The sequence below is a fragment of the Ostrea edulis genome, chromosome 8 (assembly GCF_947568905.1).
Source record: "Ostrea edulis chromosome 8, xbOstEdul1.1, whole genome shotgun sequence".
Classification (NCBI taxonomy): Eukaryota; Metazoa; Mollusca; class Bivalvia; order Ostreida; family Ostreidae; genus Ostrea; species Ostrea edulis.
In genome coordinates, this window is record NC_079171.1 from 24,454,196 (window position 1) to 24,468,830 (window position 14,635).

General features: G+C 35.1%; 1 long non-coding RNA gene across 1 annotated transcript; it reads right to left on the reverse strand.

Moving 5' to 3' along the window:
* Nucleotides 1-7,140: 7,140 nt before the first annotated feature.
* On the reverse strand, nucleotides 7,141-11,197 carry LOC130049492 (uncharacterized). Its single transcript, XR_008798008.1, has 3 exons — nucleotides 11,038-11,197; nucleotides 8,004-8,063; nucleotides 7,141-7,404 (listed from the first exon to the last, which is right to left on the reverse strand). It is a non-coding gene; the product is annotated as an uncharacterized LOC130049492 (long non-coding RNA).
* Nucleotides 11,198-14,635: the final 3,438 nt, after the last annotated feature.

The window sequence follows — 14,635 nt, forward strand, 5'->3', positions numbered from 1 at the left end:
GAATACGTACATACTTCTTCAAATAATTAAAGAGTCCACACGAGTAACAAAGAACTCCAGTACTCTCATTGACCATATATATGTGTCTGAACCAAGTAATATTTGTAAATCTGGCGTAATACACATAGGCAACAGTGACCATCATCTAGTTTATGCTGTCCGTGGGAAAATAAAAACTTGTGCAAAATGTCACATTGATGTAAAATACAACAGTTTCCGGAATTTAGATGAGGACCAATTCTATCGTGACCTCGATGCTGTCGATTGGAATTATACCAAAATTTTTAGTGATGTCAATGAAATGTGGTGTGAATTCAACTCTTGTTTCGTCAAAGTCATTGACAAACATATTCCTTTTAAAGATAGACGAATAAAGGTTAAATCAGAGGAATGGATAAATGACGAAATATTGAATGAGATGCATAATCGTGAGTACCTACTGTACATGAAAGAGCATTACGGTCTAAATCAGAGGGTGATTGGGCTCTCTACAGAGCAAGCAGAAATTGTGTCACTCTTAAGATCAGTGGAGGAGGCAGTTGATCAATGTACCACTCGACCAAAGGAAGCAAGCATGGAAGCATAATTCGACAGCATGTACACATTTACAAACTGACAACGGTACCTTTACCTCTTTTGAATCAATGGCTACTAGTAACTATTTTAATGATTTCTTTTGTAATATAGGACATGCAATAGGAAAGCATTTTGATTCTTCTTTACCGGATGTCGAACATCTAAAACCGCCAGGTTCATTTGCAATTCCAGAAATTACAATTGAGTTTATTGCAAATAAAATTATCAAAATGTCATCTTCGAAAGCCACAGGTGTTGATGTTTTTCTGTGAAACTCTTAAAGTTGTCATTTAATCATATAGTTGATATTTTACATTTTATTTTTAACAAATCATATCTTCGTGCACATGTGTGGATGCTTGGAAAAGAGCTAGGGTAGTCCCACTGTACAAAGCAGGTGACGAACATTCGGTAAATACTGTAATTACAGTTTCTATTTTACCAGTCGTCAGTAAGATTATTGAACGACATATCTTCAATTCCTTTTATGAATATTTATCCAGAAACAAATCAATTACAGATAGTCAATCTGAATTTACGCCAAGTTCATTTATGTGAGACTGCGTTGAATGGTCTTAATGATAAATGGTTCAAAAACATGCACGATGAAAAGGCCTTTGATACAGTCAACCATGAAGTATTTTTGCATAAACTAATGTCTAGGAATTTGTCACAATACTTTTAAATGATTTCAATGATATCATACAAATCATAAGCAATGTGTCAGCTGGAGAGATGTGTTATCTAGAGAAAAAAAGTATATCCTTATCAGTTCCTCAGAGGTCAAATTTAGGATCCTTTGTTTTTATATTTTTGTACATTTATGATTATCCAAAATGTCTTAAACACTCTTCGCCTACAGTGTATGCAGACGACACTTGACAGGACGTGAGTGATAAATGTGTTGATATAATTGAATCAAAATTGCAAGAGGACCTTAAGTTGGGTGCAGAATGGATGCTTAAAAATAAACTCAGTATTAATCTTCAAAAATCATAATGTACTCATACAGTTTCTATTTTACCACTCAGAGGTTACGGAAATGTCGAATGTCAAATATAGATTTTAATGGTGTACAAATTGAATTTGTGAAGCAAGCTAAACTATTAGGTGTTTACATGCATATAGATAATACTTTATCATGGCATCCACACGTGGAGTTTATTTTAAAGAAAATTGTAAGAAAACTTGCTGTACTTAAGAGAGTGGGTTATTTTATGCCACCAAATGCAGTTATCAAGGTTTTTAGAGTATTGTTTTTCCACATTTTACTTACTTCTATACTGTTTGGTGTAACAAACAAAATCAACTATATTCAGGGGAAAAAATCAATCTGCAAAAGAGGGCAGCATGAATACTTTTAAATACCGGAAGAAAGGTAAGAGAAAAATTGAGACCATTTTAATTTCCCTTCCCACCCATCCCAAAAAGTTGTAAGAATATGTACTGCGCAAAATGTTTTCAACTTTTCAGGTAACCTGGATTCTTTCATATAGTGTTGATTTTTTGGAAATAACAACTACAATGGAGTGTGTTTGAATAGACTGTCTTGGCAACTTGGAGAAGAAATAACCACTACTGAATAGACCGTTCAACGACAAACTACTGTATTAAATGAGTGATTTGATCATGTTTGATTTCAAGATGAACACAAAAACTGAAAAACGCAATCTTTCTATAACATCAACAAAAGTAATCTCACCATAGTATATCTCTCTTTTTGTTGTACATATAGTAGAAATAACCTTTGAGCGATATAAACACCAATGCAGGTGATAATGGAATATTGCTACATTAATATGGGAAGTTGACGGTGGAGAACTTAAAATCATCCCGTTTGTCATACAGTTGAGTTGTTAGTTTGCCGTTAATATCTACTTTCAATAAAATATCAAAATATGAAGCAGAAGTGGACGACTCCGTGGTGTATGGGATATATTGAATCAACATATGAATGAAAATTATTATTATCCATAATTAATACATTGTCGATATATCTAAATGTCCAAATTGAAGGCCACAGCAGGATATTTTTTTCTTCTCACGTAGAAGTCTTTGAATACATTCTGCTGCATATGAATATGAAAACAGGTCAGCTAACAAAGGAGCACAATTCGTGCCCATGGGGATTCCAACATAATTTTGGAAGACTTGATCACCAAAGACCACGAAGATAGTGTCAATGAAGAACCCCAGCATATAGATCCTCTTCCAAAATTGTGAAATTCATGACCTTTGGGTTTAGGGTCCAGGCCCTTGAGAGGGGCTATATAATTATGTATATTGAGCAATGACCCCTCTTTGAAAATTAAAAATTCCTCTACCCTAAAATGCATATTGCATTCAAATAGAAAATCGCATTTTGCTGTGATGTGATAAAACTTAATTACCTTTAAATGAATTCAAAATTGTGTTTGTATACTGTTGTGTAACACTTTGTCCTTGATTGACACCTGTGACCTACAAACGATTCTAGACGTTCTATTATTAGAACGATGTTTGGCAGAGTTTAAAAGGGGGCGCTTGATTTGTATACAGCGATCACAAAGTGTACACCTTTCCGTAATCGAGTGAAAAGGATTTGCACCCTGTATGGGGCATGTGTTCATAAATGAATTGAAAAATTCAATAGGGCTGAAAAATGCTGAGGCGGTAAATTTGCCGATTTTTCTCTTCTTAATTTGTTAACTATATGAGGTGTACTGTATCTATTTATTTACAAGAGTTTAAAATGTATTTTAGAGAATAAATGAAAACGATTCGTACAATCCTAAAAAAAAAAACAAACAAAAAACAAGTTCGTCGCAAAATATTCAACAACTATTTTGGAGTATGACTTGATATTTTTCAGATCTATGTAGGCATACATTTTCTTTTTTGAAAAAATCCATTTATTTTATAAATTATTTGCCTAAATTCTAAAAGAAGGATCTCCTCAGCTGCTGAACGTCCATATTGAAAATATTACACTACACCAAAAATTTTACAATTCATTATGAGGTGTAAACCGACGTACAACGGTGTACACAAATCATAAGGATGTTGTAGGTGTTTTATCCAGGTCCTGAAACCTCATTTTAGTGTAAAAAACTGCTAATAGTTTTGGTGATACGCACCTGTAAATCATTCTATAGGCGCTCTAAAGAATTATTTTTGGATTTTTTGACATCTTTGAATTGATTTGATTTAAATGACAGTTTATATTTTTGTGTGTGAATTCAGCTCTGTGTTAAACCAGCATCGGACACTTTATGAAAGTTGATTAGATTAGTAATATTATATATTGATATGTTTTTCTGTATATAGTTGTAATTAAATTGTGAAATCTTTTGAAATGTTTCAACTTTGTGACTGATTTTTGCAGGTCACGATAAGGTTTATTCTGACCTATATACTTATCACCTAATAGAAAGTACAAGATGGAGTACCGTATAAAAATCACACGGATACACATGTTACACATTAAGTACAGTCCATAGCTTTTTTTTTTTATCTTGCGGGACTTTATGAAAAGGTGAATATAACGAACAGTCATCAATCTCATAACTCTTATAAGGAATACAAAATAAAGAGTTGGATAAACACGGATACTTTGGCACACAAGAGGCGGGATCAGGTGCCTAGGAGGATTAAGCATACCCTGTCGACCGGTCATACCCACCGTGAGCCCTATATCTTGATCAGGCAAACAGAGAAATCTGCAGCCAGAATCGTTGTACAAAAAAACGGTATAACAACTGGTATGAAATTCGTCAGACAACATCTGACCAAATGACAGGTTCTGTTATCAAACTAGATCGATATAACGACAATATAATTTACGTAATGCTGACTTTAATCGAAACTGTTGAAAGCCTGTAACATTAATATGTTTGCCAGTAGCTTACCTCGACTTAAAAACTGATTATACGCAGAACAAGCTCTTGCATATCGAATCAGATGGGAGATATAAAAAACACCATACGTAGATGATAATTCAATATTACTACAAGTGGAGTTGTTAGGTGCCGTTGATATCTATTTTCAATAGAACATCTTAGTACAAAGCAGATATGAAGGCGTCTGTGATTGATTGAATGATGTTTTACGCCGTTTTTGGCAATATTGCCGCCATTTAACGGCGGGGGAATCTGTGATGTGTGTTATATGAGTTGACTAGGATACATGGAATCGACATATGAATGAAAACGATTATTGTTAATAAAACGAAGTTGATGTCTCTATATGTCAAATTGAAGGACCCAGGAAGATTTTTCTTTTTTTCTTCATATAATATAGAAGCCTTTGAATAAAATTTGCCGAATAAGAATATGAAAGCATTGAATGTGTCGATGTTTTATTCACATCTATGCTTCCAAATTTAAACAAAAATAGTTGCCACTCGTGTCATAATCGTTGTCAGGAAAATATCAACCAATATTCTTACACTTTTATCATTATTACACCATTCTTGTCATTTCATTTCTAACTATCACAATGATACTTTGATTCGAACTGATACTAATTGTTGATTATCACGTATAGTTCATTTGTCGGCATTTATCAGACTTTTGATCCCGTTCGGAATTTGAATTGGCTAATACATGTATATTATATCAATATCAATACATTTAGCAAATCATGAAAATCATTTAGATACATTAAGAATAAAAACGCTCACATACTTTGACCTTGTCGAACGCCGTCTTCACATTTGAATAAATCTGGTATTAATTTTCATAAAAAATTCGGGACTTGATTTAACTATACATACCTTAAACCATAAGCATTTCTGAAGGCATTATCAGATGCTTTTTTAATGTACAACTTTCCGTTTCTTTGTTTTCAAGAGTTATGTACAAAAGAATTGTCAAAAGTTGAATATTCTTTTATATATAAAAATCCTGCCTGTTTTTCTTGAAGAACCCCATCAATATCAGAAAATACGGTCAAACAGTGGTTGATTTAAAACTGTGTTGAAAGGTTTTCCAGTGGATTTTAAAAATAGTACTAAATCTATAATTGTGTGGTATGCAGTTTCCACTATTATTATTTTTATATGATGATATTTCCTTAAAACGAATTTGGGAGAATTCTACCAGATAAAGAAATTACATAATTTATAGTAAATCTGCAACACCATGTGTCCTATAGCTTTTGTGTACTCAATCATTATCCAATCTTCTTCACACGATTCTAAATTAAAGTTTTAATAAATTAATATATACATTCTGGAAAACATATTTATTCGAGGGCAAAATGTGTCATGATATTAATTTCACCTCATTAAATGGACAAAAATATTTAAAGTGACTACATAGAAGAGATATTTCAATGAGATCTATAGAATCCAGGAGCCCCAATCCCCTTACCTTATAACGTTGCACCCCACACCCCCTAACATTAGTTCCTGGATCCGCCCCTCAGTGGGATATACAACTAACAGGTAAACGGGAAAATACACCGGAATACTATAATCAAAATTGCATTGTGTTGAAAACTGTATATCAATTGATCCGAGAAAACAACAACACAAAGATACCACACAGATAATCACACACACATAGTTAAGAACAAGTCATTTTAGATTGTAAGTACATGCATATAAATCGTTAAAACAAAAAGTATTGCTACAGGAAAATAATACAGAAAGCGTAAATCGGTTATAAAAGTGAATGGCCGGGGATCTAATGCAATAGAATTAAACAACTGGGATAAGTGATATAACAATAGGACAATATATCAATACTGGACCAACTAAGATAGTTCAATGCCTGTGATATGTGACACAGATATAACAATTAGACAATATAATGATATATGACCGGTTCGTAGTCTTCTTTATCCAGATTCAAGCTTGTTTAGCTTATAGACGGATCGATAATGACTTTCGGTGTCAGGTTGTCCAAACCGACATCCAGTACGCCCTTTCTGAGCGAGTAAGTTTGTGCGTTACGATTTCATTAGATCCTGCATGATTGTATTTTGCTCTCCTTACCCGACAAGTTTAGTTGATTCTTGGATAAACTTGAATTATACAAGGAAATCAAATTTGGAAAGAGCTAGAGAGCACCGGTGTCAGAGAGTTGGAAGAAGAGTATGTTATTAATTCTGTTGGTGTATTGAGAGTTGACGAGAAAGATGAATGATAACATTTTGAGCATACTATTACATGCTCCGTGGAAACATACTTCACTAATGAAAACGCAGTCGAAAAATCCGGAAATGACGATGACAAGATTCCAGGGGATAGTATGTGGTCTGTGGAAGCCTGCGGAGCGAGAGTTAAATCTATAACGGAATATGTCTTTATAACGTCTTTCCCTGTTTGGGTGTGGATCATGGTTTTTGAGGACGCGTCCCTGTTGGGAGGAGTTTGGAAACCAGACACCAGGACTGAAGATGAGGAGGTTGGTGTGATGGATGCTTTTTCAGACACTTGCCAGTGGGAATGTATTGTTGTGAAAGAATTAAAAATTGAATGCGTGTAAATTTCAGAGACACTGTTCATTCCAATATTGTCTGATTTTGACGGCGTAATGGAAATTGAAGGATTTCTACAGATAATCACGACTGTTACGTCCACAAAGCGATCCGTCCAGGGATCAGTAACTCTCACGACAAACTTGTATCTCTTTGCTTTCAATATGCCGGCAACTGATACGACACCACGTTTGTTCACACGAAATGGATACAGAATTCCATCCAGTATGACGTAACTAAAATCCGACGGATTGCCATTAGCTGGACTGAGGCGAAGAACGATAGAGCCTTGTTCAGCATTAGTAGTCAATGTTGCTGTAACTCGTGTCCGGATGTCCAGGGTCGAGGAGAACGTATCAAACGTCCCTGCAAAGAAAAAAAGAAAGATGACAATGGTCTACTGCACAGTCTTTACTTGAGCGGATCAAAACATATTTCGTTATACTGTATGTATAAGTATTTTAACCACTACATGTATCACGCATGGGTTCAGAGTCCCGGGCCTCGGCTGTGGACTCGCGCCTTTGTGATATGTGTTACAATTTTTATCACCTAAGCACCTGATTCCCACTTCTGGTACGTATATATCCAGGGATCCGTGTTTGCCTATCTCTCAATTTTATATTGCTTATAGGAGTTATAAGATTGATCACTGTCCGTTATCTTCACATTTATAGGAGTTATGATATTGATCACTGTTCGTTATCTTCGCCTTTATAGGAGTTATGATATTGATCACTGTTCGTTATCTTCGCTTTTATAGGAGTTATGAGATTGATCACTGTTCGTTATCTTCACCTTTCATGACAAATTGAACTCTCCCGAGTGGGGCGAAAACATGGAGTGGGAGACCTTTTCTTGCATACCGTGTAGAAAGTGTTTCAGACTGTGTCTGTAGACAGAAACTCAAACTCTCTCTCTCTCTCTCTCTCATTCATGCTAAAAAAATGACGCAATATATTTACCTGAGTTCCTATTAAACGGTTCACTTTGGTCTTCTTGCCAGTAGTCCACCTCGGCATACACTAGACCGGAAACAAACAAAGAGAAAAATATTCTTAAATCAAACCTTTGTATACAGTATTTGATTTTTAAAAAAAAAATCTTTATTGCCAATTAAGAATTGTTTACGATGTACATGTATGGTAAATGTTGATGTAACTGGACTTACCGTCATGAAACCTCCTGATGATATTTTATCTTCACTTATACACCCAAAAAGGGCGACATTTAGAGCACACGTGTAAAAAGTGTAGCAGTTTAAATGTGATATCATGTTGTTATTGTTTTTTAAATATCTGACAAGTTTTGTAAATAAATGTGGTTGTTATTATTATCTTGCATATCAACCTAACTATTTTGCATGTCAACATCTCCCATTCCATGCACATCTGGGCGATATTCAATTATTCGGTTGTTTTGTATTCTTATTCAATCATATATCCAACTTTCATGTACATATATCGACATAAACATTTTGCATGTCGACATTCTTTGCCGGGACATTACTAGCAACGGGGCAGAAATACACTACCATAGATCCGTCATAAACTTTATATACAAACCCTTTTAAAAGTTCAATAAATGCTTAGTGAAAATTGTCTAGCCCGTTATCCATGCGCATGTCTAGAGAATGAGGGAGGGGTTTGGAATTTGCATAAATATAACATGTGCGCTATTTTAAGTAGTGGGGAAAAAGCCAAAATAACAAAATTACCATTAAAAAGCATTCACAGAATGTTCTCAAAGGAATTTAAACTGAAGCAATATGCTTTTATAGCCTTCTTTCATTTAAAGTTTGCACCTTTCATTATAAACGTATGTACAATGTAAATTGTATGTTACAACATTTTCTTAAAGCCATTGACCGCGGTATAGTTTGATCGTCATACACCAGGCCAATTGTCTCCGTTCACATTACGTTATAGCCGTGGCTATATTATTTAGAAAAAGCGTCAACCATATTTTTTTTTAGGATGCAGCCTCGCAAATCACCGCGTGACTCGTACAGTATGTAGCGGGATAATCCGAGGATTGTCGATTTGGGGGAAAAACCCTGATACTATAGCTAATTGAAATGAATTTAATGATATAGAATTTACAAGTTTAGCCTCTGTTTTCAAGGCAGATTTCATTTGACATATGGTCTTATCCTTGAATTGCTTGTAAAATAGTCATGTGTAAGATTACACGATTTAGCCATGGGTGTAGCCATTAACATATCAAAATCTATCATTGTAACTGTGATTGGTCAATAAATGAATGTGTGACTTCATGAATATTCATTGGAATCGATGGTTTCGTAGATCAAACAGTCAAGGTTTGAGGTAGGGTAGGTACTCTCGGACTCAGTAAGCGTAGCCAGAGAAGATGATAGAGTATAAACTGTCATTACATAAATCATCAGTAGAAATTGATCGGAAAGAAATTCTACAATCTTTTGATAGGGTGGATTATTTCAACCAAGTCTCTTTGGCTAAATTAGACACGCACTTTATCGGACAATATACTTTTCCCGTTATTTCATCATGCAAAGACCTTTATATATTATATGTGCATACAGAGTTTGAAACACCCATCTATCCCCCTTTTTTGGCAACTACATGCAATAAAAGATCATGGAAATTAAGTTTGAACCAATGAATTAATTCCAGGTAGTGAAATACCCACCCCATCCCCACCCACTCACCCCGCTGCAGCCGCGGTGGCCTATCTAGGTTAGAACATTCGCCCCGCATGTGGAAGGCCGGGGTTCGAATACCGACCGCGACAGACAAAAGTCATTAAAACAGTAGTGATAGTTCCATCGCCAAACGCTCGGCATCAGGTGTGAATGTCACGGGTCCTCGGAGATGACCTTTAAATCGGACGTCCCGTGTCACAGTAGGTGTTGCACGCTAAAGAACTGCTCAATGGCATTAAGTGCCGAGCATAGGCCTAAATTTAAAGACATTCACCGGTCTTCGTGACGTCTCCATATGAGTGAAAAATTCTCGAGAGAGGCGTTAAGCAAGATACAATCAATCAATCAATCAATGACCTATTCCTCTCCCCGATTTTGACTTTATGTAAGAATATGTCTTTAAAAATGTTACATGTTTCTCAAATTCAGCAGGATGGGAAAATTTCGTAAATCTTCCTTTTTTATCTTAACAAACTACGGACCATGGTGCTAAGGGCTAAAATCGAGGATAAGAATTTACATGAATATAAGGCACCTCTGTGTTGTACGGATTCAAGTCGAGTTAACGCATGGAGTCGTTTAGCTTGGGTGGGGGCATGAGATCGTTGAAATGAAGAGGATGACATTTCTTTTTGATATATAGAATCTTTTTCTGAAGACCACCAGGACCGGGTTGACTCTTGTAGAATCATGGACTCATTGTTTCGAGAGGGATGCGCTTTTCCCGAAACGTTCGACACACATCGACCTGGAAAATAGTACCGAATCCGCGCATGTTATCGGTATTACATTAGGCGTGATGTTTTATCAATGTGGTTTATTAGATGCAGAAACATTACCGATGGGCAGGCACGTAGTATTCTACCCTGTTCCACCTCTAACGCTTGGATATTTAATTTTAATTCACATACGTTTAATTTTTTTTTTATAAGAAGTGTATCTTTTGACCCCATCCCACCTCCTCTAAACACTTTGAAATGTTGTACTTGCATGTTTGAATGTAAAACTTATACGGTACCAATTTTGATGCACCAGATGCGCATTTCGACAAATAATGTCTCTTCAGTGATGCTCAACCGAAATCTTTGAAATCCGAATGTGAATAATGTGGAAATAGAAATAGAAACCACCATACAAGACAATACATCTGTAAGCAAGTGGTCAATATAACTTTTTTGAATGGATATCACACGCGTTTGCTATCCCCTCGCTAGAGCTCCGTGTGTTAAAATGTATCACGTAATGAAAATGGATGAAACGCATATTTTTTCCAGTCACAAAATATTTAGAATTTCATTATGAGTATATCACTTTACCTGTATAAATGATCACGAGAGTTACACCAACAGAAAGGCAGACGAGAGCCGCTCCGAGTCCCAACCGGAAATATGTTCTCCATTTAGATCCTCCCACGTGTTTCACGGTTCTCTGGCCTCCGTCAACATTCTTCTGTGCTGTTTCTATGCCAATAGGGGAATTGGAGGGGACGGGAGCAAGATAACTCCCATCATCTGGCAGAAAATTCAAAATTTACAATATGACCTAACGATTCTCCGGAATGTGTGCGAGGCACTGATATTGTAACCTTCGTATGTTTACTATGAGATCGATATTCACACAGTATATTGCTTTTAAAATGGATGAGTTGTCTTTGGATGAATTGGCTAAATGATTGATCAGTCCTGCTTATATCAATTATCGATTGTTTTTGATTCATCACATGAAACCGCTTCCACTTCATCAGAAAATTAAACCAACTTCAAAACCAATTTTCTATTCATCAGGTAAATAAGTAAATTTTAAATATTTGAAAATGTGTCTAACTTTATATGATTTCATTCCACTATAATAATTGATACCTGCAATTTTACGTGAGGTAGATTGCGCTTGAACACCATAATCTGCGGGAATGACGTCATAATCATTGTCCATACTGATATCAAGACCGTGGCTGGCCATTTCAATATATTCCGAGTCTGTAGGCCTGTTCTTATCCATTGCTTGTAACCTTAAACCACACCAGTCCGACAAGGTGCTTGTAATTATGGACTAAAAATCCTCATGGATTTCTGTCTTTAAGCAAGGATGTAAAATAACGACAACCAGGGATTAATCACAGTAATATCAGATGTTCTTTCAACAAACGAAAAAAAAATTCCATTTATCATTGTATGTGTTAACAATTCGATACCAAAAAATGTCATTCTTAATTTCAAAGAATTCCGAGGTGCCATGAAAAAAATCCCCAAACGAAACGAGGCTGGGCATTTTTTTTTAAAATTTTATTTTGACTTGACTAATTTACTTACTGAAATATTTTAATGACAGCTCATTCGACTAATTTCACTTCTGTCATTCTGAAATGATATCAGTTGATGATGTTCGGGTAAAATAGCCAAATATCTAGTTTGCAGTGGACTTTGAAAAGCCACTTAAACCACACAACAGTTCGTTAAATGTAATTGACAGTTAACACTGGATATATGTTACACAAAAGTTAGTTATATGTAAAGAACAGTTACCCCTGAATAAATATTACACAAAAGTAAGTTATATGTAAATAACAGTTACCCCTAAATAAATATTACACAAAAGTAAGTTATATGTAAATAACAGTTACCCCTAAATAAATATTACACAAAAGTAAGTTATATGTAAATAACAGTTACCCTTGAATAAATATTACACAAAAGAAAGTTATATGTAGATAACAGTTACCCCTAAATAAATATTACACAAAAGTAAGTTATATGTAAATAACAGTTACCCCTAAATAGATATTACACAAAAGTAAGTTATATGTAAATAACAGTTACCCCTAAATAGATATTACACAAAAGTAAGTTATATGTAAATAACAGTTAATACTGGATAAATGTTACCCAAACGTTAGTTGTATGTAATTGATAGCCAATACTGGATAAATGTTACACTAAAGTTACTTATATATAACTGACAACTAATACTGGATAAATGTAAAAAGAAATAGAGAACTGAATGTGACTGATAATGTGGATCGACTTCAGATTTGAATGATTGCGATTTGATTGTTCTGCAGGAATTTCACAACCTTTCATTAGGTCGAATATCTAACAATATCTACTGATTTTGACTACAGATTACTCCGTTTACTTGATCAGCCATACGGCTCACTGTGAGTAGGACCGGTCAACATCGGATGGTTACTCAATTTAGGCATCTGATTCAAGCTTACTTGTGTCTGGGGGTTCGTGTTTAGCCTACCATTAATTTTGTATTATGTATGGGAATTGTGAGATTGATAACTGTTCGTTATCTTTACTTTGTCGTCCTGGAAATGCGAAAATGAGCTATTTGTTTAGTTTTCTCTATTGTCACTTAGGTTCAGTTTTGACCAAATCGTTTAATATAGTAGAACTTTTTTTATATTAGCAATCGGTTCACATGGTTCGGTTCAAGTTTTATCAATCATCCTACTTAGATAATTTTTTTTTTATTATGCTCCTTTAAAATGCGCATTCATCTGGGCAAGTCCGTGATTTAACACAGCTGTTCACAACTGAACATGCCTGCTACGCAAGCGATATGTACATGTATATAAGTAGTTTTGCAAAATCAAGATTTCAAGCAATCCATGTTACTCCTGACATTCACAAAATAAAACTGTGCCATTCAGTCGACTGACATGTGTCTGGACAAGTGACAGAACGGTACAGCTCTGCCGTTCAGTGACCTTTCAGTAACCGTTCAGTGACCTTTCAGTAACCATTCAGTTACGTTTCAGTGACCTTTCAGTAACCATTCAGTTACGTTTCAGTGACCTTTCAGTAACCATTCAGTGACCTTTCAGTGTACTGAATGGCAAATCTTGCGATTTGATTGAAGAAATCAACAGAACAAGAGCAGGGTTTAAAGATATTCGTTCAAACTATTTTACCTTTGAAGCATCTTTTATTCAACCCGAGCGGATTATTTTTGCAACATGGATCACATTTATAGTATGAATCTAGGTGGATATATTAAAGCGCTTAGTTCAGTATTTTCAGAAAACACAAACAGTTTTCCTAACTTTTTCTGATGTTTTCAGTTTTACGTGGATAATTGTAATATTTCTGTTAGATGTGTTGACAATATTTCCTAATGAAAATCGTATAGTATTATAGTGTAAGCATATGGTCTAAAATTCACAATTCTGTAAAACTGTTCAAGGCTACAGCGCTGTGCATACAAAAATACTGAGATTCATTTTGGTAATTTTTCATTTTGAAGTTTTAATACTAATTCTGATATCGATGTGTATTAATGCATGTCTGATGTAGATCAGAGGAGAAACCAGAAAATATTCAAACGGAACCCATATCTGTACCTTATCCGCCATGCAAAATGGAGACGTGACGAGACCAAGCGAGCAGCTGATAACGTTTTCTAAGAATTTTCAACAAAACGTGAGGGGTCACACCCACCCACCCCCTCTAAATTTGCCACTGCAAGTCTTCTTGAAAATCTCACCCGATGTTGAGATAAGACTAAATTCTACTTCACGTAATAATGGGCAATTCTTTGAAAAATTAAAACTGAATACACGCACAACAATAAATGTAACAGTATCATTTAAGAAATGTAAATAAATATTATATCAATACGACTGACCAAATATCATTAGAATGTAATAATTCACAAACACACATACAAACAATTAAGTCGAACACTTACTGTTTCCTTTACAGGTTTAAATCTGACAACGGAAGAGGAGCGGAAACGGTTGTGGGGTTGTTCGTGTACACGGCTGACACGTTTACATAAAGCCAACAAAATTAAAAAGTGATATCTACTTATAAAACAGAATTATATATAAACTGTACTTTTATTGTAGATGCAGACATGTACTTTTTAAAAAGAAAATCATAAAAGACACCCTGGTATATCTAAGATAAA